The 24,381-nt window shown below is 33.7% G+C and overlaps 1 protein-coding gene across 25 annotated transcripts in view; it reads right to left on the bottom strand.

Moving 5' to 3' along the window:
- BAZ2B (bromodomain adjacent to zinc finger domain 2B) overlaps positions 1-24,381 on the bottom strand; it is a 386,914-nt gene that overhangs the window by 158,202 nt on the left and 204,331 nt on the right. Inside the window, exon 1 of one of the 25 annotated variants that reach the window (XM_073807664.1) lies at positions 15,691-15,944. The exons of 23 other annotated variants lie outside the window; for them this stretch is intronic. The gene's annotated coding sequence lies outside the window, so the exon portion shown is untranslated. Of the gene's footprint in view, positions 1-15,690; positions 15,945-24,381 lie in introns of those variants that run through there. One more of the 25 variants, XM_073807666.1, reaches the window with a different exon arrangement.

Below are 24,381 nucleotides of genomic sequence, written 5' to 3'. Positions count from 1 at the left end.
TAATAGTAGAAAAATTTACTCATTCTTATTTTCAAGCAGTACCCACTCTGTTTTAAGTATGAATATTAACTTATCCTTTTTGGTCTTCTGTAATTTTGTACTTAGGAGCAACACATTTTATCATTGTTTATGTTTTCTTACCTAAAATATCAATTTTTAGGTGATTATAGATCTTCTAAATAAATAGCAGAAAGGTTTAACAATAACATATTTAATAACTAACCTCACCTCATCCTCATATCCCCAAATAAGAGTAAAATGACAAGGAAGAAAAGAGCACAGGGAATAGGGATGCCTGAATTCCATTTGCAGCTATGACACTAACCAATAGCATGTGACACTGGGCAATTTAACATCTCTAGACTATAGTTTTCCCATAGGCTTGGGACTTTACTTTTTAAAATACACCAGTAATGCTCCTTTTTTTTTTTTTTTTTTAACCTTCTCCTGAAAGTTTAGTTCAGGATGTTCAAATGTCCTGTCACATTGCCTTCTCCATGAGGCCTTTCCTGGCCATATTATTTAAAAATCAGCACTACATCACCAGCACCATTTCTCCTTAGCACTTATTACCATCTAAAATATTTCATTTATTTTTCTAATTTGTCTGACTCCCCCACAAGACTATTGACTAATATATCCATTTTGTTCACTACCGTATCTTCACAAGCCTAGAAGAGTCCTGGCACATAGAATGTGTTCAAAGAATAGTTGTTGAATAAATAGCTGAAGACCTCTTTAATTCTAAAAATTCATTCACCTAAAAAAGTAAATCAGAAAATCTCTTCAAAAAGCTTCCACAAACTGGTCAAGTAAATTGAATACAATAAATGTCTACACTTTGTTTTAACTTTGTCTAAGTATATTATAAATATACTATAAATGTGATAATTAAAGGAAAAGCATCACTCTTGATTAGTAATTTACCCTATCTATCATTCAAGAAACCTGACTTGTAAAGCACACAGTACAGAGTGTCTTCTGTTGGCACCTAGTCCTCATTTCCGAATTTTAATAAACTGTTGAAACCAAAAAAAAAAAAAAAAAAAAAAATGTAACTTGCCATTCATGTGACCTATTTGTGCTAATAAACTCTTTTCCATAGTTATACCAAACTTCTCAAATTCACTAAAGTAAGGAGTTAGGGTCTACTAGTTCATTTTTGTTAGCTAATTTTACTTTACTTAAAACATAGCAACACCCTGGGGTCAGTTGAGTCACATTTGTTTTATGAATCTCACTGAACATCTCTCTCTTAAGACGTATATCGGAGTCCCATAGAGGATAGATAAATGAGATTCCACCCAGCGTACACAATAAGATACTTTTTCATATAAATATAAAATACTATATACAAATACATAAAAGTACAGGTCTAGAATATTTCTCTAACAAAGTTTCACATAAATTTGTTTGGGTCTACTCTTCAATCTTATATAAAGGTTATATATATATATATATTTTTTTTTATAAAGGTTATATTTTAAACAAAGACACAGACAGCAAAAATGTTTCAAAATCTGCCTTAGTAAACAGAACTTGATTTACAAAGCTACATGTTTATTATATAAACACTATCAAGTTATTTTAAATCTTGATGAACAGGAGGAGTAACATTATGAAAATGATTTACAAAATATCCACAGATAAAATAAGCTACTACAAATGAAGGGACTCATCTACTCAGAGAAAATTTGACCAATTAAAAAAATCTTAATTTAGAATCTAGTGAAACAAAGGAGTGTATGATTTATTTCACAGTAGAAGAGAATTGGGCATAGTGCCTTCAACTACTAGGTTTTCAAATATTTACTATTAAATGAATTTTTTACTACAAAAAGTTTTACCCTAGACTTTCTTTAATGCAATAATTCTCAATCCTGGCTATACATTAGAATCACCTGGGGGATCTTAAAAATATTTATATACATGCAGAGCCCAATTCCAGACCAATTATATCAGAATCTCTGGGGATGGGGGCTATGCTATGCATTAATAATTTTAGAAAGCCCTCTTAGGAGATTTTAATGGGCAAGGAGGGTTGAGAATCATTGCCACAGTGCTTTACAAAGCTTCAATTCAACATTACTAGATAATATCAATCTGGGGGTTCAAATGAAAATAACAATCAACTAGTGTTGACTGCACTGTTGGCCTGGTATATAATATTACTAATATTAAGGATGCTATAAGTCTGACTAAAATGGAAAGAAAAAAAGAAAAAGATCTGCTAAAATGAGGTGGTGAGAGGGATTAAGATGAGTACAAGAAGAGTAGGAAAAATATACAGACAGCCTGGAAAAGAAGAGCACAATGAGAAAATGGGAAAAAAACAGAAATAATCACCATTTTAAAGTCCAAAAGCCAAGTGGGAAAATAAAAACAGAATAATTCATACAGTAAGTAATTGTATACAGCAAATAATTCATAACAGCAAATACATGTAAAGGGAGCTTCTATAACTGGCTTTACTGTTACACAAAGGTTCTAAATAGGTATATATGCATAAGCTAAATGAATATTACAGACTGTCTACCCTGTATCCAGGTGAGCATTCAGGGTGATTGGTAACAAGGGCAGGTATGAGAACTTCCAGCCATCTTCCTGTCATAGTAAGGACAGAGAAATCCAAACCAAGGATCTCTCCTTCCACTTCTTCTCAAAGAACTCTCATAGGCGCTGGCTGCTATGTCCTATAAGTAGATTATTTAAACTGAGTTTTACATATACACTAGGCATACTGAAAGGAAGTAGGGAAACGGGACCACCACTCCTCCAAAAAAGTTTCTACAAGGACAAGTGACTATCTGGGTAAGGCTCTACAGTTACCCACATATCCCTTACCAGGTAGCCCTTACCATGGTCTATCACTTCTTCGGTCTCCACCTCACCCACACAGAGGGAGCCAGGAAGATGGGAGGGTAACTGGACCTAGCAATGGAACCTATTGTCCCAAATATTCAAGAGATTTGAATTATAATTTGCCATATTATACTAAGATAACTTAATATCCATAAAGTTCAGTTTCAATATCATGTCTATAGAATGATTAATGAAATAAACAGATTAGAATAAACCAATCTTCTTAGGCGATAAAGATTTTAGAAAAGCTTCCAGAGAGGGAAGACAGATATAGACTTCTATAAGCTGTTTATTAGGTGGAGGAATATCTCCCAGTACTTAGGCAGTAATTCCACAAAGAACCAGATAGGCCTGTTTCAGGAAACACCCCAACCTTCAGAAAGGATACTATTAATAACTTAGGCTACAGTTTAGAGAACAGGACCTGCCTTTTACAAACTATATATTTATTACAATACAGGGCCAGCAAGGGAAACATCATTACCACCAATGTCCTGTTCTCCACTTCCCAATTTTTGAGATCCTAAAAACTTTCCTTTTGGAGTTAGAGATGAATAACTGAGAGTACTAAGTCCGTTTCCACCCTCCGTAAATTGTGTCCCAGGATGTGAGGAGGGTAAGAAAAAGCAAAGGGAAAGAATGAGGTAAGTAAAAGAATCTTAACAATATAAAATATCCAAAGAGGTTAAAGAGTCCAAAAATTGGCACTATTAGTAGGACTGATAAGTAATCCATCACTCACAAACAAACCCTTTGTTCAATATCAAGTATGATACTTTACAGGATAAGCCAACAGAGAAGTCGTGGTATTCCTAAAAAAGTATCTAAACTATGGTAATGAAAAATTATAGATTCCTGGGGTCCCCAATTAAGTTTGGAATTATAAGAAAAGAGAGCCTTCTGACAGATGCTAGATGGCCATCAAAGAAAAGCTGGATGGCAGCAAGGAGACCTCAATGTTCCTGAGGACAAAAAATTGAGGTTTTCTTCTAAAATGTAGCCTGATATACTGAAGAGAAGCCCAAAACCTTGAGAAATCTGCTAAGAACTCTAGAAAAAGTTTATTAGGCTGACTCAGTAATAAAATTCAGAATTCAAATACTACAATAGAGTAACGAGATAATAGGAATTCTGGCCAATCTTGGAAGAAGGAAGATAAAAAGGGGGATCTGGGAAGAGGAACAGCAAGCAAAGAAACTCCCCAGCTGTTGACTCATCCACATTTGGTGTTACACTGGAAAAGGCCAGTGTTTGCATAGTAGGCAAGGGCCACAAACATACCTTGAACACCACTCCATCCAGTCTGATAGGGTTACCGGTGACAAGGTCTGGGGTAGCATCCTGGAAAAACTGATAGGTGTGGAAGACTCAGAGAATATGTCAGAGACAAACAGAGACACTAATTCTAACCATATTTCCTTAGAGGACCTTGAAAAGCTTTCAAAGTGAAAGGAAACATTACCTGGACCAGTAAAGGGGAGGATTCTTCAAATTGGAATATCAACCTCCGAGTCTATTTGGACAGTTTTTCCTTTTGTTTTTTGTATGTAAAAAGTGTAGAAGCACTAGACTCTAGAATACAACCTCTCAAGAAATGGCAATAAAGAAATTATATCTAGAAAGAAAATTAATTCCAACTATTAGGTGAAAACTAAGACTTGGAAAGGTATTCTTCCTAGAAAAAAAGCAGTGGTATCTCTAAAAAAATTTCATTTGAATTTCACATAAACTAGTTCCAGAAAGTTCTAAGGCATTAAGTCTATTTGAGTATGTGTCTAGATGTTCATCAGGGATTAATTTGATTTTGGAAAATTAGATGTGTTTTTCAATCAGTGCACTAAGATACTGGCAATAAAATTAGATCTAGGATTCATTTGATGCTTCTGACCACATGACCAGTAATCTTTTAAAATTGAATGATAAAAGAATAATTAAAATAACAAAAATGAGAAGGGGCAAAGTAGGTAACAGTTAGTTATACTAAAGGTACAGATACTTTTAAAAAGAAGGAACTTAAAAGTTTGAAAAAGTGAGGTTCAAAAGGGACCATATTGCTTCTAACTGGAAGTAGAGATATTTTGAAATAGAAGTAATAGCAAGATGGGATTTCCCTGGTGGTCCAGTGGCTAAGACTCCACGCTCCCAATGCAGGGGGCCTCGGTTCGATCTCTGGTCAAGGAACTAGATCCTGAATGCCGCAACTAAAAGATCCCGCATGCCGCAACTAAGACCCGATGCACCCAAGTAAATAAATAAATATTTTTTAAAAAAAGAATTAATAGCAAGATAATTTGATTTCTACTATGGAATATTACACAACCTAATAAATACTCCTATCACCAGGGTGCAGCAAGTATCTTGAAAGGAAAGCTGACTTCAGTGGTCTTTTTTTACCCTCTTTTAATTTCTTTTTTTAAAAATTTTTCTTACTGTCGCAAGAACACTCAATATGAAATCTACCCTCTTAACAAATTTGTAAGTGTACAATACACTACTGTTGACTGTACGTACAATGCTGCACAACAGATCTCTAGAGCTTATTTACCTTCTTAACTGAAACTTTGTGCCCACTGTCTAGTAACCCTCCATTTCTCCTTCCCCCCAGTCCCTGGCAACCACCATCCCACGCTTTGATTCTAATAAATTTGACTATTTTAGATATTTTATGTAAGTGGAATCATGCAGTATTTGTCTTCCTGTGACTGGCTTATTCTACTAAGCATAACGTCCTCAAGGTTCATCCATGTTGTTGCATATTGCAGATTTTCCTTCTTTTTTTAAGGCGAAATAGTTATTTCACTGTATTCTTATAACTACATTTTCTTTATCTATTCATCTGCTGATGGACAGTTAGGTGGTTTCTACAACTTGGCCACTGTGAACAGTGCTGTAATGAATATAGGTGCAGTAATATGTCTTTAAGATTGTGAGTTGAATTCTTTTGGATAAATACCCAGAAGTGAGTTTGCTGGATTATATGCTAATTCTATTTTTCTTTTTTTTTCTTTTTTTTTCTTTTTTTTTTTTGCGGTACGCGGGCCTCTCTCTGCTGTGGCCTCTCCCGTTGCGGAGCACAGGCTCGGGAAGCACAGGCTCAGCGGCCATGGCTCACGGGCCCAGCCGCTCTGCGGCATGTGGGATCTTCCCGGACCAGGGCACGAACTCGTGTCCCCTGCATCGGCAGGCGGACCCTCAACCACTGCGCCACCAGGGAAGCCCAATTCTATTTTTAATTTCTTGAGGAACCTCTATACTATTTTCCAAAGTGACTGCACCATTCTACATTCCCACAGTGTGCGGGGTTCCAATTTCTCCACATCCTAGCCAATACTCACTGTTTTTTTGTTTTTTTGATAATAGCCACCCTGAAAGGTATGAGGTAATATCTCATTGTGGATTTGATCTGCATTTCTCTGATAATCAGTGACATTGAGCATTTTTTCATACCTGTTGGCCATTTGTATGTCTTTTTTGGAGTAATGTCTGCTCAAGTTGTTAGCCCATTTTTAAAATCAGACTATTAGTTTTTTTACTATTGAACTGTAAGAGTTCTCATATGTTTTGGAGATTAACACTTTATCAGATATGTAGTTTGCAAATATTTTTTCCCATTCCATAGGTTGCCTTTTCTCTCTGACAATTGTTTCCTTTGCTATGCAGAAGATTTTTTAGTTTGATGCAGTCTCCCTCATTAATTTTTGTTTTTGTTGCCAATGCTTTGGGTGTCATATCCGTGATACCTTTGCCACGATCAATGTCATGAAGCTTTTCCCCTGAGTTTTCTTCTAGGAATTTTACAGCTTCAGATCTTACATTGAAGTCTTTAATCCATTTTGAGTTGATTTTTGTGTATGGTGTAAGATAAGGGTCCAATTTAATTCTTTTGTATGTGAATATGCAGTTTTCCCAACACCTTTTGTTGGAAAAACTAGGCTTTCCTTATCACATATTCTTGGCACCCTTTTTGAAGATTAATTGACTGTATCTGCATGGATTTATTTCTGGACCCTCTATTCTGTTCCTTTAGTCTATATGTTTGTCTTTATGTCAGTAATATACTGTTTTGACCACTGTAGCTTTGTAATATATTTTTATATGAGGAAATTGATGCCTCCAACTTTGTTCTTCTTTCTAAAGATTGATTTGGCTATTTGTGATCTTTCATGGTTCCATGTGAATTTTAGAATTTTTTTTTTCTATTTCTGTGAAAAATGTCATTGGGATTTTAATAGGAATTGCTTTCAGTCTGTAGGTCTCTTTATGTACTATGGACATTTTAAGAATATTGTCTTCTAATCCCCCTCCTCAAATTTTCTATTTCACTTAGTCTTTTATCCCTTTAAATTCTTTACTTCCTTAGCTCAACAATGCCACAATAAAAATTTTTTTAAATATTTTATCTAATTATTTAATTTTCAGTAGGTTATTCAAAGTATTTAAAAGTCTACCACAATCCTGTACTTAATAGACTATTGTCTTTTTGGTTTTAACCAAGTGGAAAATTATTTCCCCAAAGTTTTTCCCTAAGTCTAAACTTTGTTGATGATTTAGACACCCCATAACCTCGATCTCTCTTCCTACTTAGGTGTGGAAAGACTCACTAAGCTCAAATCAATATTAAGGAATTTGTCTCAGAGGTTTGAACAAAGAAAACAAAAATTATTCTATGAGCTATCTTGTGTCAATTTTCTCAAAATTGCTGGCTATTTCAAACTCCCTATGCATCAAATATTCACATGTACATCTTTGATGAGAAATACCTCTCTGATATCCTAACCAATATTCTTACCAGGAAGACTCATTACATCTGCTGTTACTATTTCCATACTGAGTTCACAAGCGTGATTCATTACTGTATGTGTGCTTGTGATATTACATATCTCTCCTAGGGAAATCTGTAATTAGGTCAAAAAGTTTCCCTATCCCAATATTGCTTCCCATTTCCTGAGTCACATGATCTTATCAAGCCCATGAAATAAGCTTCTTTTGGCTTAGTGGTCCCTCACTGATATATGAAAAGATAGGTAAACACTGTTTTCCTAACTCACATTGAATTCCAGAATTTATACTTTAAGAGAGTCATTTTTTAAATGTCAACTGAAATACCTCTAGTCTTTTGTCTCAGACTTATATAAAATGTTAGCCTATATGAAGTAAATAAACATAAAATAACTAAATAGAATATATTGGAATATTTTCCAGTTAGAGATAATTAAGGGAGATTTTACTTTACAGTGCAAAAAAGGCAACTAAAAAACTAAAATAGAAGTACCTTAAAATTGGGCAGAAATAAACTAAATTGCACTAACTACTTACAGAAATATCTGTACCTATCTATTTATAATAGATGCCTAGGGACTGAGAAATAGAAATTTGGTGACCATGTTTTATAAACTACTAGAGCAATATTGAGAAAACATACAACCCGAAGGTTTAATTATTTTATTAAAATTCACTTTAAGAGGTAGCTCTTTATACATACACATTTTCTCATGTGTAACACATGGCTTTCTGTTTCTTTTCTTTCCTTGATCCTTTTAAAAAAATATATATGGTATTTACCGAAGCCAGTATTCATTCAACTTAATTTTTTACATACTGTATATCTATAGTATAATAAAATAAAAATTAATGCTTGATAAGACGCTTGCTATGGAAAACAGTTTGACAGTTCCTCAAAAAGCTAAACATAAAATTACCACATGACCTAGCAATTCTTCTCCAAGGTACATACATACCAAAAAAAATTCAAAGAGACTTGAACAAATATTTGTACATCCAAATGTCCATCAACAGATGAATGGACAAATAAAATGATATATATATATACATTTATATGTTTGTATTATATATATAATATTTATTTATATGTATAATGGGATATCACTGAGTCCTAAAGAGCAATGGAGTTGGGATATATGCTATAACGTGGATGAACCTTGAAAACATTACAGTGAGTGAAATAAACCTGACACAAAAGGACAAATATTATATGATTTCACTTATAGGAAATATCTAGAATAAGCAAATCAACAGGACAGAAAGTAGATTCAAGTTTACCAGGGGCAGGGGTAGGGAGAAATGGAGTTAGTGCTTAACAGTTATAGAGTTTCTATTTAGAATGATGAAAATTTTTGGAAATAGACAGTGGTGATGTTTGCACAACATTTTGAATGTAATTAATGACAATGAATTGTAAACATAAAAAGTATTAAAAAGGCAAATTTTATGTTATATACTTTTACCACCACTTCAAAAATGTAATAATGTAATTTACCAAAAGCCATTGGATTGTACACTTTACATGGGTGAACTGTATGGTGTATAAATTATATCTCAATAAAAATGTTATAACAAGTAATGTTTGAAGTCCCTCTTCAATGTTTGAAGCTCAGGTCCCTTTTCCTTAAAGAAGCCTTCCTTGATCATTCTATGACCTTCTCTTATTATCAACTCATAGTATTTTACTTGTTTATATCACTCATTTAGCACTAAATTTCATCCTCCTTTTGAAATCTCTGGTGTTTTTAAATTACTATTACACATTTAATATTTGATTATGCTTTGTTTACAAAACAAGATTAGTTGCTCAAATTATCAAATCAAGACTCATATTTAATATTTGTTTGTACTTTTTTTTTACCAAACGAGATTAGTAGTAGCTGAAATTGTCAAATCAGAATCCAACAGCCCTCTATCATCTTCAAATTATCAAAAAATATTTCAATTTTACACTTGCACTTATCCATTAAGTAAGAATTTCAATAACAACTGTTATTTCTGGGAAAAAATCATCAGAATACTCATTCCCTGGGCACTCCAATGAATCAAGGATGTAATAGACTTAGTTTTATAACTATTAAAAATAGGTAGTAGGATACTTTTAACAGAAAATGCTGTTTGACCAATCACTTTTCTTTTTCCCCAAATGAATTAAAGATAAGATACGATCCAAACAAAAAATTAAAAAGGTGAGGGCTTCCCTGGTGGCACCGTGGTTGAGAGTCCGCCTGCCGATGCAGGGGACACGGATTTGTGCCCCGGTCCGGGAAGATCCCACATGCCGCGGAGCGGCTGGGCCCGTGAGCCATGGCTGCTGAGCCTGCGCGTCCGGAGCCTGTGCTCCGCAACGGGAGAGGCCACAACGGTGAGAGTTCCGCGTACCGCAAAAAAAAAAAAAAAAAAAAAAAAAAGGTGAGGAATACACATTTAACATATATACAAATATTTTTTGTCTAAGTAGAAATGTACAGGATATATACATTTAATCCTGAACAGGATTAAATAAAATATGAAATTACACAGACAATTAATTATAATAAAAAAGGTGTCTGGGGGCCAACCAAAAGTTTTGTTTACTTAAAAATCTTATTTAGTGATTATAGTGATCTTAAAATAAATTATACATAAGAATTTGGGGTATAATGATGAGAGAGAAGGAAGACTTTAAAGAAAAGAATAAGAAGAATGAATATATATATATATGAGATATTCCTTTGGAAAATAGCATAAAAACTTGAGAAATAGATATAGCACACTTACGATAAAGTTATATACTTATAGAACAGAGATACAAAGGCTAGGTAAATTTTCTACCTATATAGAAAATTAATATATGCTTAAAATGACCTTTGAGGCTTATAGGCTATTTTAATCCACAGCAGGGTTTTCTTTTTTTAATTGGTACTTAGAGAAATGCATAATATGTGTTTGTTAAAATATTTCCTTCCTGCAGAATGTCTGAATGATTTGCTCTTTAAGTATGTCTTTGAAAACATATCATAAATGTAAAGAGTATTAGCTCAGGGCTTCCCTGGTGGCGCAGTGGTTGAGAGTCCGCCTGCCGATGTAAGGGACACGGGTTCGTGCCCCAGTCCACGAGGATCCCACATGCCGCGGAGCGGCTGGGCCCGTGAGCCATGGCCGCTGAGCCTGCACGTCCAGAGCCTGTGCTCCGCAACGGGAGAGGCCACAATAGTGAAAGGCCCGCGTACCGCAAAAGGGTATTGGCTCACATGAAATTTAAGAAATAACGTATTTTGATCTAAAGGCAAAAGGTTTAAGTTTTTAAAATATGGCATCATTACCTCAAAAGTAAATCTATTTCAATGAACAGCTATATTTCTATTCCCTACCAAAGTAGAATGACTTATGTTCACTTTTACAGTGAAAATACCCACTGGCGTCTCAGAGAATATTGCTTTTCCAGCCAGAAATACAGCTATTTATCAAATTCAGTTCCCCAGAAAACAGTCAATAAAGAGAAGGAAACAAAAAATGGTTTCCATCAGACAAAATAAATGAGTTAAAACTCATTCTTCATTAATTGGGAAGTCCTCATACCCTTAATCTCTGAGGCTTTATAATTTACACATGATCCAACAAGCTTGGGTTGAGATTCCCAAGGTCCCAGCATATTAGAAAGAGGGATAAAGATGATGATGATAGCAGCTGTAAATTTCTAAGCACATATTAAGCACTACACATGGGAACGAGGGCCAGGAATGGAGAGAGTATCTGTAATAGGAAACTGTACTGAAAGCTGTGTAGGAACTTAAAAAAGACCAACAAATGGCTTGACTCCATGACCAAGAGTCTACAAATCTTATGTCTCAAGGGTATCATTATGCTACAATACAGAATAACTAATGCTCAAAAAGACAACTCCTTGAGACCTTAAACAAATGTTTAAAACTTTGCAAGGTTAAAAATATACATTTTTAAAATAAGGAGCATGGACAATACAATCTAAATACCTAGATTTGAATCCAGACCCATCACCTAATATATCAATGACCTTAGGCAACTGTAATCTCCTTCAGACTCAGTTTCTCCAAATGTAAAATGGAAATAAAACTTACCTTACAGCATTATGGTGAGAATCAATATATGTAAAAGCACCCAGCACAACCCATGAATACAGTAGCTACTGAAATACTCTGAAAACTTAACTACTTAGAATAATTTGTTGGGATAAACAATTTTTTTACTTTTAAATGTTATTACTTTTTAGATGTTTAGACGTTACTCTAACGTAACGTAACTCTAGTTTGTAAATATGTAAAAGTAGAAAAAGCCAATTCATTTAAGTGTATAAAGAATGTTCTCAAAGTTCATCATAAATCACCACCAATTCACTCTTCAGCCTCAATTTAGATGGTATCTCCTCTGGAAAATCTTCCCACAATCTCCACTTGCATATCTATTAAACACTTAAAAATCTACCACATCCAAAACCAAACTCCTGATTGTCCATCCCTATCCCAAACCTGCTCCCTATGAAAACCGTCCCCATCTCACAGTTGATGGCAACGCCATCCTTCTAGTTGCTCAGCAGAAAACCTTGGAGTCATCTGGCCTTCTCTTTTTCTCATATTCCACATCCAATCCATCAGAAAACATTTTGGTTGTACCTTAAAAACATCCAGAATTTAACCACTACCAGCCTTACCTAAGCCACTACTTTTCAATCAGATTACTCTAAGAGACTTCTAACTGGTGGTCAATGCCTCCCTACTGTCTATTCTCAACATAGCAAGTGGAGTGAACCTTTACAAATATAAGCCAGATTTACCGAAAGCCCGCAATGGCTCCTTAAAGTCCCTACAGTGCTCTGTAAAGCCCCAGTTACCTCTGTCAAAACCTCCTACTCTCCCTTCTCCCTCACTCTACTCCAATCATTACTCTGAACACACCGGGTATGCTTTTGCCTTGAGTCCTCTACCTGGAAGGCTCTTCCCAAAGATATCTGCATAGTTAACTTCCTTGATCGTTGCTCAAACATCACCCAACTCATCACCACCACAGCCTTCTTACCCTTCTCTACTTTTTCTGTCCTCCATAACACTTGTCACCTTCTAACATGCTATATACTTATTTATTATGCTTACTGTTGACTCCGCCCCAATATACGTTCCACAAGAGCAGAGACGTTTGAAAATTTTATTTACTTATATATCCCTAGAACAGCACCCCAAATATAAATTAAATATATAAATAAAAGAAGACATTAGAACTTCTTTGTGTCACCTTTAGTATCTTGCACTTACCCCTATTATATCAGTTATCACATGGTACTATAATAGGCTGTTATATTTTTGCCTCTTCCACTAAACTGTAAGTTTCGTGAAACGAGGGACTTAATTTTGCTTTCCATTACTATCGCAGAATGTACTTATAGTGTCTGACACTTAGTAAGGATTCTAATATTTGATAAACTGCTGAAAAAAAACCCCATCTAAATCAAAGGCTTTAACGCCTTTATTATCTCCAAAATATAAACACAATGCTTAAAGGCATGACACTGAAGACTGAGTTCTTTCTAGATTTTGGTAGAGATTTTGGTCTGGCTCTGGCACTTACTGACTAAAGGACATTGACGAAATCATTTAAATTCTCTACAGCTATTTCCTGATCAGCAGAAATGGGGGTAATGATACTACCTATACCTCATGTGATTATCATGAATGTAAAATAAGATGATAATGAAGGAATTCAGAACATCCTTCTTCAAAATACGCTGCTCTGGCATATTGACTGTTTTGAGTTAAAGGCACTTGAAAAACAGCAAATACAAGAAAAACACTGACTTTCCTCCTTTCTCTTAAAAGCAGGAAATGAAATTACTATATGAAAGATGTCCTCCCTATACCAGAAGGAAGGTAATATTCTTATCATCAAAGATGAAAAGTTGAGACTGAGAGAATTCTCAACAAACAGACGTTGTTAAAATAATTCTTATCTTCCTTTAGTCTCTCCAAATAGCTTAGTCACTTTTCCACAATTGCCTCTCTTTGGTCAACCTAACATAAAAAAAGTAGATTTCACCATTTCTTTGGTCTTCATTCCTTTTGCAGACTCTGTTTCACACAAAACTATGTGTTAAATAAAGCTGTATGCTTTTCTCCTGTTGATCTATCTTACGTCAATTTAATTCTCAGGCCCTGCCAAATAGAACTCTAAGAGGGTAAAGTTAAAAGTTTGCCTCTCCTACAATAAAATTAGCGCAGTAGTTTGCACATATTAAGTATTCAATAAGTGACATCTATTATTTGCTATTACAAATTAAACAGGACTTCCCTGGCGGCACAATGGTTAAGAATCCGCCTGCCAGTGAAGGAAGATGGGTTCGAGCCCTGGACCAGGAAGATCCCACATGCCACAGAGCAACTAAGCCCGTGTGCTCTAGAGCTCACAAGCCACAACTACTGAGTCCGCATGCCACAACCACTGAAGCCCACACACCTAGAGCCCGTGCTCCGCAACAAGAGAAGCCACCGCACCGCAACAAAGAGTACCCCCCCCACTCACCGTAACCAGAGAAAGCCCACGCACAGCAACAAAGGCCCAATGCAGCAAAAACAAATAAATAAATAAATAACAAATTAAACAGAGGCACTACTATAAGTCCTACTTCAATAACTTGACCAAGTTGGAATATTCATTAAATACAATCTTTGGAATCTCCTTAGAATGACCAATAACATAAATTACCAAGTTACCTAAAATATCTTTGATAATCATTTTGCAAAAGAAGTTACCTTAACTGTCTCAGCAAAAGTATTTACATTATCCCAGAATATTTTTAAAATATTTCTGAATGTTAGGTTCTATGACCATCTTCAGTAGCTGCCTTCAGTGTTTAATAATTTCATAGTATTTTTAAATATAACCAGGATGCCTAGTTCTAGAGTTTAAAAATTAAACATCTTACTTTTTAGGTGAACTATACTTATAGGCCTATAATATATACACATCTTCTTCCCTCTACTCTAAATAATCTCATTTCCAGGAATAAGACTTTTGAGAAAAAGTTAAATAATTTAAGTATATTTGTGACTCTTTACTAAATCACCTCCAAGCTTTCCACTTCTCATTTTAGTCATGTACCCAACAATATGTAGAATCCTCTGGTAATGTTATATTAGGGATTTAGCAAAACTAACAATTTTGTTGAAATTAAAAGGGCAGTTATATGGTGTTTATTTTAAACTTTACTTTCCACTATTTTACAATAGAAATAATTTTTCTATTATTTCCTTGTCTACTGTGACTCCTAAATGTTTTCCTATTCTATGTTCAGGGTCTGTTGTCCATTTTATAAAATACTTATGAATAATCATTTTCTTTACACTTTGTACTACCATAAAGAAAAACAACATTCATTTTACTTAGCACACATATGAACAGTAGGCAAGAAAACCAAGGTAAGCAGTTTAAATGATTGTCCCAAGACCACAGATGGAGTGACTGCCAGCTTTAGGATTAAAACTAAGAAGCTCATTATTCCCCTTCTTATATTCTGAGTACTTAATATTGTTTTTACATCACAGGGATCTCATAATTAATTTAAGAATAATAATTTAATTTAATAATTAAAACAATTATCAATAATCCTGACAATATATTTAAATAGACTTCTGAAATGTATTAAATAAAAATAAAATTAGTTTACCCAAATATTCCCTGAAAAAATTAATCTGATTTACTACATAAGTTATTTTTAAAATTTTGATTAGAGTGCCAAGAAAGTGACAGCTTAATATAATTTATCATTTCAATGTCTTTTTTAAAAGCTAATTTCTCTAACCAAAATCTACAGTAAGTATATGAGAAGGTTGGATTTAATACCAAACATACTTTTCCATTAAAAAAAAAAAATCCTCCAAACTTAAAACAGTAGTTTCTACTCTAATTGTAAACTTCAACTTCAAGAATTACTTACAACAGATATATCTAAGAAAAGACAATGATAAAAAGTAAAGAAAACACAAAATACTACTGCATTTACAGGAGAAAAAGACATACAGTATAATATTAACAGCTTACTGTGGAGAGTGGGTTTAATCAGGAAGTAGCCATTATCCTTTCGATTCAGAGCAGTGACAGCACTCCAAAACAACAAGCCGTGATATTTTTCAGTTAAAAGGCATGAAAGAATACCTACTATTGTGTCCTAGCTTTGCTGACCCCAAAGGTCACCATATGTCTTTTATCAGAAGCTATCATGAAAACATAATCCAAGTAAGCATTTACAATGCTTTATTTGTTGAAACACCTAAAATCTACCTAACACAACCTCCCTCTCTCAGTTACTCACAAAACATGGCTGTCTTATTCAGAGATTAGCAATTATTGTAATGAGATACTGTCGGAGAGGGTCAAATAGTACTTCCTGCAGTTTACACATCTTGATTTCCTGGTAAACAAACTGAAAGGCAGGTGGAGCACTTAGATCACCAGTAACCGTGAATGCTCACGTGACAAAACTAAGCCAGGTGAGGTTGATGTCTCAATCTTTCTTTTCTTAATTTTATTAACGTCAAAACAGACAATAAAGAGTTCTTTCTTCCTTTTTTAAGGAGGGTTTATTCCTGACATGTGAAGGCACACAGTTTATAATAAGGAATGCTTGAGAAGCGAATCTGTTTAAGTAGGTTTTAAAAATTACTTCTCGGCAGGTAAATTTAAAAACAAGGCAACACTAGCTAACAAGGTTTGAAAAGAAACTAAGATTAACTGTTCAAAAACCTGCTAACTGTAGGGAAATGTCTTTGAATTTCAATTCCTTCAAGAAAATAGATAAAAGAAGTTTCTGAGTTATAAATAAAGACAAGCTCTTGCAAAATAAAACTATAATTCATGTGGCAGTCTTTGGGAAAAAATCTCAATTATATCAATCAAAAAGTTTACATAACTTGAAGCTACTCCCTGCATCATTTAAAATTCATATTTCAAAAAGAAAACAAAACCTAAAATATTTAACTTGAGCATTTAAAAATACATATTGTTAGCTTGAAAATTAAATTTCTCTGTCCTTAGTTTTTCCTCCAAATTGCTGTTTTTCACTCTGAAATTTCTAGTATAGTTGAATGAAGATTGATTTAAACTAACTAAGGGTATAAAACAAACACACACTCTGTCAAAATGATAAATTCACTAATTTAAAAATATTTAGGAGACTTTTTTAATCTACAAAATTTCATTTATCTTTAAAATTCTATATATTCTAAGGCCCAGCATCTGTCCTAACTATTATGAACACAGCATGCTTTAATTTTAATGCAAAGAGCTCTTAACGACCCTTTTACAGCAATATAATCAAGGCATTAAATTATATAACTTAAATCAGGTGTATATTTACTCTGCAAAATAAAACTCTAATGTATTGCAACAGAAAACAAAACAAAGTGACAATAAAATCACTGACAACAAAAAGAACACCTAAGTAGACAAGACTGTGCCAAGAATACAAAATATCAGAACAGATTATGTTACAAACATTTAATATGTATCATTTGAAAGGAGTACATATTTAATACTGAACAACATTAATGCAAGTTGCTAACCACCATCTTTACTATGATGACGCATGAAATAGCAAATTTTCAGAAAACTATTACTAAAAGTTTCAGCTGAATTTCTTGGTCCAATTAAATAATTCAAATATCCTATAGTTACTTGGAATGCAAGACACAGCCCTTATTTCCCTTATAGATAATTTAAGATATAATTCCTACCAAATAGGTAGCTTTGACTATGTAATTCATATATGGAAACAAAACAAAATTTTAAATTAGAAAACTATTATTTCAATTATTTCAAAGAGCCATGAGTATCTTAGTTTCCCATATGGATCAAATTTAAAGGATAATGAAATTAAAATAGAGAAGTAAAGAAAATAAATTTGAAATTTTGTTTCATTCAAGGTAGTTTTTATCAAATGTCAGCAAATTTCAGGGTAAGAGTTTACAATTCGGTTGAAAGGGCAAGGGTGAAAACCAGGGTAAATATGATACCCTCTGAGTTAGAAAAAGACCCCCTCTGAGCTAACATGTGAGAAAAGGAAAACTTTTCCTCCTCTAGATATATTTCAGCTCTAACTTGTTCTCGCAGTCAGGCACTCTTGCGTAAAGCACACTTAGCACAACGAACTATACCTGGCAGTTCTGTACAGGGAAAAACCTCCAGAAATGATTCCCTTGCCCCTGGCAGGTCTAAGAACCACAGAGGAGATTAGTCCTCCATGACTTAAAGAATTCATGCAAAATGAAAATGAAAGACAGGAAAGGGGACAGGAGAAGGAAGAGAGGCTCCTATATTTATTTGCTTACATTCTGCTGACAATAAAGAAGCTTTCCATAGTTATTTATATCCCATCTTATTTCAAAATAACTTAAGGTGACTTATGGACATATGATTAGTAAAACAGAATGCTTTCAAAATGTAAATTAATATGAATAAAGGGAAGCAAGAAGATGAAACACAAAGTAAAGCTGGAACATAGAAACGCCTGTCATAAGGCCTTGCACAACTCTAAGACGTGAGTGGTTCAGCTCTGAGCTTCCTAGCAATCAAAGTAAAGTGGGAAACAAGATCAAATTATAAAATTCTCATTTTGTATAAGCTGCATTTTACAAATAAGCACCAAAGCTTTCCCTAGTACTTAGAACTGAGAGAAATATCTTCATACTTTTCAATAATGCAACCCTGGACAAAAAAATAATTTTCTCAACAGCATCTTTACAGAGATTAAATAACAAATTTCATATGGAATTCCTTTCAACCTTTCTTCGGGGCAAGTTGGTATCATAACATGATGAAAGGTTACCCAGAAAATGAGCCAACTTGCTAGGAAGCTATGTATCTAACTGGGATCTTTAAACAAACACTAACAATCCCCAGCATCTTTTGTTAAATTCACAGTCCATTTTCATATTCCAAGTTAATATTTCATTTTCTAAATGCAGATTCTTCTGCTGGATGAGTAAATAAAATGGACATGCAAGTGATAACTGTGGTTCCAGATCAAGGAGAAGACATTGGTAGGATAGGTCCAGACACTTAAGAGGGATCTCTCTTTTTAACTTAAAACAGTTCCTCTCTCCCTCTTTGTTGACCCTCCATGATCCTGCTCAGTTGAACAGCCTGGGAGCCCAATCTCTGATGATTTACATTCCTCCTCAGTTTGGTATTTGTAACTACGGTAGAGAAATCTGATTTATTAGAGTTTCTAGATTCCTACCTTCTCAGACAGTCTGCACCAATTTCAATTTATTTTAGAGCATGAATCTTGGCATATTTTTGCAGCATTTACTTTTCATATTATTGGTGGGGGAGAAAGACAGTAAAATTAATATAAAAGCAATTTCCTATTTCCCATTTCATTATACAAGATAAAACAAGGTCCACAATAGTAGCACCTCAACACACCATACATCTGGACTGAATAATACTAAAATTTAACAATGCTACAATCTAATTTTTATGTGGGGTAAAATAAATAAGTAGTAGCAAATATATTCCATTACAGTTGTGTTGGTCTCTTCGCTGTCTCCCAAAGATGCCAAGGTTATGTTCTCTTACCTACCAGTTTGTTTATATTGTTTCCCATTTCTTCCTTACCACACTATCAGCTTAGATCTCATCACTTTCAGGAGGCTCCTCACTCAGAGCCTAACTATTTGAGCCCAGAAAACCTTCTTTCTCCACATGATTTAGCTCTATATTACTCTCTAATTATTTTAGGGATCTCCCTTACTAGATTTTGAAATTTCGTATTTTGTATTACCCATTGTGAACAATAAAATGTAAACATTATAAGTACAAATTAACTTAAGATGGTGCATTAATAAACTGCTGTACATATTTATAACAGCTCATGTTTGTCCAACATAAACAAGTTACTTATTATGATTGCATCAAGTGAACCAGAAGGCCAATTTTTATTTTAATTTCTTTATTTTTGGCTGTGTTGGGTCTTCGTTGCTGCGCGCCGGCTTTCTCTAGTTGCAGCAAGTGGGTGCTACTCTTCGTTGCAGTGCGCGGGCTTCTCATTGTGGTGGCTTCTCTTGTTGCGGAGTATGGGCTCTAGGTGCGGGCTTCAGTGGTTTCAGCATGTGGGCTCAATAGTTGTGGCTCGTGGGCTCTAGAGCGCAGGCTCAGTAGTTGTGGCGCACAGGCTTAGTTGCTCCACGGCAAGTGGAATCTTTCTGGACCAGGGTTCGAATCCATGTCCCCTGCATTGGCAGGCGGATTCTTAACCACTGTGCCACCAGGGAAGTCCCCAATTTTTATTATATAGATAATTTCTAAATGATATACAATCAACCTATATTAAATCAAATCTTGGGCTTTTCTATTTTCGAGCTTGTCAAAAGAATTTTAGTTGTGACAACTTTTGATAACACTACCAAAAGCCAACTAGATTTTGTAAATTATTGTCAGACCTCAAAATAACTAAAATTAAATGACAATTGTGTCCAGTACAGTTTGATCCACATTTGAATTCATATACATAACCCTAAGAGTCATGCAGTCTTTTACCTGATTAAATGAACTCTTCCAATGTGGAGCCACTGAAATTTGTTATTTCTGAATTTCCTATTTTATGAAAATTGAAATCTAACTATAGTAATCTCAACATACAATTTTTGCTATTGCAAAAGGTAGTAGTATTTACATTTGGCATAATATGTACACTTGCTTAACATTCTTCTTGCGATAAGAAAACCCATCCTAACATTTAAAAATATGTTAGAAAGCTATGGTTAACCTCATATTAATTATCAGCTTAAATCAATCAAGATTATAGTCTATTCATGTAAAAAGTTATAGGATAATTTAAATGGTTACATTATTAACCACCTTACAATTGTTTATTTCAGGGAACAAAAGTAGGAAATATATCTATAATATAAATTGGAAAGCTTTGAATAAATTTAATAACAAAAGAAAGAATATAATTCAATTTTCTTTCTTTTCCTAAAAGACAAACTGAAAAGAGTAAACCAAAGAAAGCTACACATATATATTTTTTCATTTATTGTAACATAATAGATACACACAGAGCCTGTAAAAATACAATATTCATTTTGCTGCAGAAGAACAGACATTGCATAACAATGAGATTTGCTAATGAAATCAACCATCAACCTGGAATACATATGTATTAAACCAAGACCCCAGTGTCATTTTCTTTTTGCACCGTTTGTTCTTTCTTTCATTTTTTCTTGACCTTGTCAGTATTTTTGTCCTTTAGATTTTGGAACTTTGGTAAAGAAAAATCAAGACTATAGCATTATTATATAGAGTACTGCTTTTTATTCATCACATTTATTTTTAATGTAAATTCCAATTGTTCTGCTTCTATCAGCACTATTAATGTATCTTTGGGAAAAAAAAAAAATCAATAGATGCTACCAGAAGAAACAAAGGAGGTTTATTTCTATACAAAATTGTTGAATCAGGTTTGAAGAAAACTTTTATCAACATTTGACATAAATTCCATATAAAAACTTTTATAGCAATATTAGTTCTTACTAAAGAAATAAGAAAATAATAATATATTTTAAAGTCACTTTTGTAATAATGTAATTCTTCCAGCAGTTCTCACTACTGACAATTAGTAAGTGAAATAATGTAAGGCTGATATAATAATCATGTTTTTAGATAAAAATCATAACTTTTCCCCCCAAAATGCTCTGCTGTTCTGGTCTACAAAGTTAATCACTAATTTCCATTTATCAAAAATAAGCAATTTTGAGAATTTTCTTAAAGATTTATGACTTAAATTTACGATTTAGTTATTATAATTTTCTATAAAAGCCCAAAAGGCTATGAAAATATTTGATATATATGTCTTAAAGAAAAGCATTAATGTCCCTCAGAATTGATTTATATCTTTTTGAGTATAAGCTATTTAACTAAATGACTATCTGTCCTATTGGTTGTCCATTTACACAAATTAAGTTTTCAGTTCACGTATACTACAGATAAAATTAACAGCCTAGCCTGCTGTGGTATACAACTGCTACTAATTCATGATTATAATAGTTTCTTTTAAAAGAAGTACTTATACCAGCTAAAACAACTTCAGCCAAACAAAACTGTTTCCTATTTTTATTTTCATAACAACTTAATATCTAACCTCAAACAATATCCTGAAAAATAACAAGTCAATAAATATTACAGTTTTATTGGAAAAGTAAACCAAACAAGACATTCCTTATCAAACTTAAATTCTCTGAAAGTTGGCACTGACAGTCTAATAGTTCTCAAGGCTAACTATTTTAAAAATAGTGAAGGATAATTTTAAACGAACTACATAATCACAGGGCAATCATTAATCCACACACAAAGTATTTCCCTAAAACCCCAGAAATTTCTGTTAAAATGGCAAATTATAAATCCGACTGTAGAGAAACAGACAGCTAAAAAAATGTCTATGGCAATACTGAAAACCTACTTTCACTAAGGCAAAGGATGAAATCCTAATAAAATGTGGTGATAGGCTTTGGAAGGTTATCAAGCTCCTTGCTACTCAAACTGTAGTCCACAGACCAGCAACGCTGAAACTACTTGTTAGAAATAAAGAATCTCAAGCACTAGCCCAGACCAAATGAATCAGAATCTTATGCACATTAAATTTTAAGAAGCCATGATCTAGAGAATTCCTTAGCCTACCTAACAATTTGTATATCAATTCCAGTAACTCCTGATATTCTAATAACTCCTCAAAAATCCATATTAAAATGTAGAATACTCAGAGAATAAACTATTTGTCACGTTCAAAGCCCATTACCTACTATTTGCTTAATTATCTGAAGTTTCGTATTCACATGGACTACAGATTTTAAATTTGTAGTAATACAAAAAAATAAGGTGGGAATAATGTATTTTTTGTAAGATCTTAGAAAATATTAAATAAATGGATAAAATTGAAGTATTACACAGTCTTAGCAATTATTTTAAACTACTTCAACAAAAGAATCCTTTCTTAAATAAAATCCTGTGAAGAAGCCCTGTATAGTAAAAAAGAAATAAAGGGCTGCTCATTGGGGCAGAGGAAGCACCCAGCAGTAGCCAACACATCTCAACAGAACCAACTCATACGATTCCTCAGAGTACAGTTTGAAAACCTGATTTAAGGGAATTTGAACTTAAGAGTCTAAAAGTGAACTGAACAACTGTTATACTGATCACAGATAAAGTTTACTATTCATCAAAGCAAGTTGTAAAGATCACTAAATAGAAACCCACCCATAATTTAGTTTCTCTATACTGTTTTAAAGTAAGAACACTAGATAAAATTACATAATTAAGCATTTTTTTTCTAATTCAAATTGATCTTTCCCCAAATAGGTCTAATTGGTGAACTTGGATTTAACTAATATGTTATCTTCAATTAAATTATTTTAGTTAACAGTTTGCCTACCTTATATAAGACATTATGTTATATGCTATATGGGCAATACAGATGAATAGACAAAGTACTTATCACCGTGGAAGGCTAAGACAAATACATGAAATACAGTATGTGCCAATGAAAGCAACAGAAATATAGTACTACAGGAGCAGAGTTAACTGTGGATATCAGAAAAGACTTCATGCAAAGCTAACATCTTAAGTAGGCCTTGAAAAGTATATAGGATTTTTTTGAAAGGCAAAGATGGCTAGGCAGAGGAACTGGGAAAACGGTATACTAAGTGGAGGGAAAACAATATGCTGAAGGTAGAGGCTGAAAAGTATTGGGCATGCTCAAAGAATAGCTTGAGGTAGCTTGCAAGTCCCCCAATAACAAGAAGCATGAGTTATTAATTTTTATAGTAGTAGCACTTACAAAACTCAAGTGTTAATACACTTGTATAGCCTAATAAAAGCTTTCAGTATCTACTGTTTGAATGAACTAATCAATCAATAAGTGAATGTAATCTAGTCTAGCTAGTATATAAGGCATATATAGAAAATAGTGGGAGATGTGGCTGAAAAGCTAGTTTAGGACCTTATTAGAGACAACCTTGAACATCACTTTAAGTGTTAAATTTATTCAACACTGCAAACAGTGGTAAACTACTTGCATTAGAAATATTGATCTAGCCGTTTTAAGTAGGATGAATTGGAGCAGAAAGCGATTTCCAAGAGGGATATTACAATATTCAGCCTGTTGCAAAAGATTAGGCAAGAGGAAAGGGTCTGAACTAAGATTGTGGCAGTTGAGTCAGAAATACGGAGATAAATATGAATATGAAAGATAAGATGAATCAATTCTTTTTTTACTTGTTGACTGGTCAAAGTAGAGCAAGAAACAAAAAATTAAATTATAGATGTAAAATCTATTGAACTTCATAGCAGATTCTACATAGACGGGGTAGGAAGGCAAAAATTAAGGAAAATCCAAAAGTTGGGAAAAATGTAGACCAGGAAATCTCTTATGCACTTATGGTGTAAACTCATATAACCACTGCAGAAAGAAATTAAGCAATACTTAGTAAAATCAAAGCTGTATGTAGTCAATATCACAGAAATTCTACTTCTGGGTATGTAACCCAGAAAAACTCTCACACATATGCATAAAGTCATATACAAAAATGTAAACTACAGCATTATTTGTATAGTGAAATACTAGAAAATAAATAAAAGATTGTGGTGTGTTTTTATAATGAAATATATAGCAATTAAAATAAATGAACTAGAGCTACACATGTTAACATGGATATATATATCTTTAATATACAAATA

Source organism: Tursiops truncatus, chromosome 7, assembly GCF_011762595.2.
Source record: "Tursiops truncatus isolate mTurTru1 chromosome 7, mTurTru1.mat.Y, whole genome shotgun sequence".
NCBI classification, from domain to species: Eukaryota; Metazoa; Chordata; class Mammalia; order Artiodactyla; family Delphinidae; genus Tursiops; species Tursiops truncatus.
This window is presented reverse-complemented; position numbering and strand designations above follow the sequence as displayed.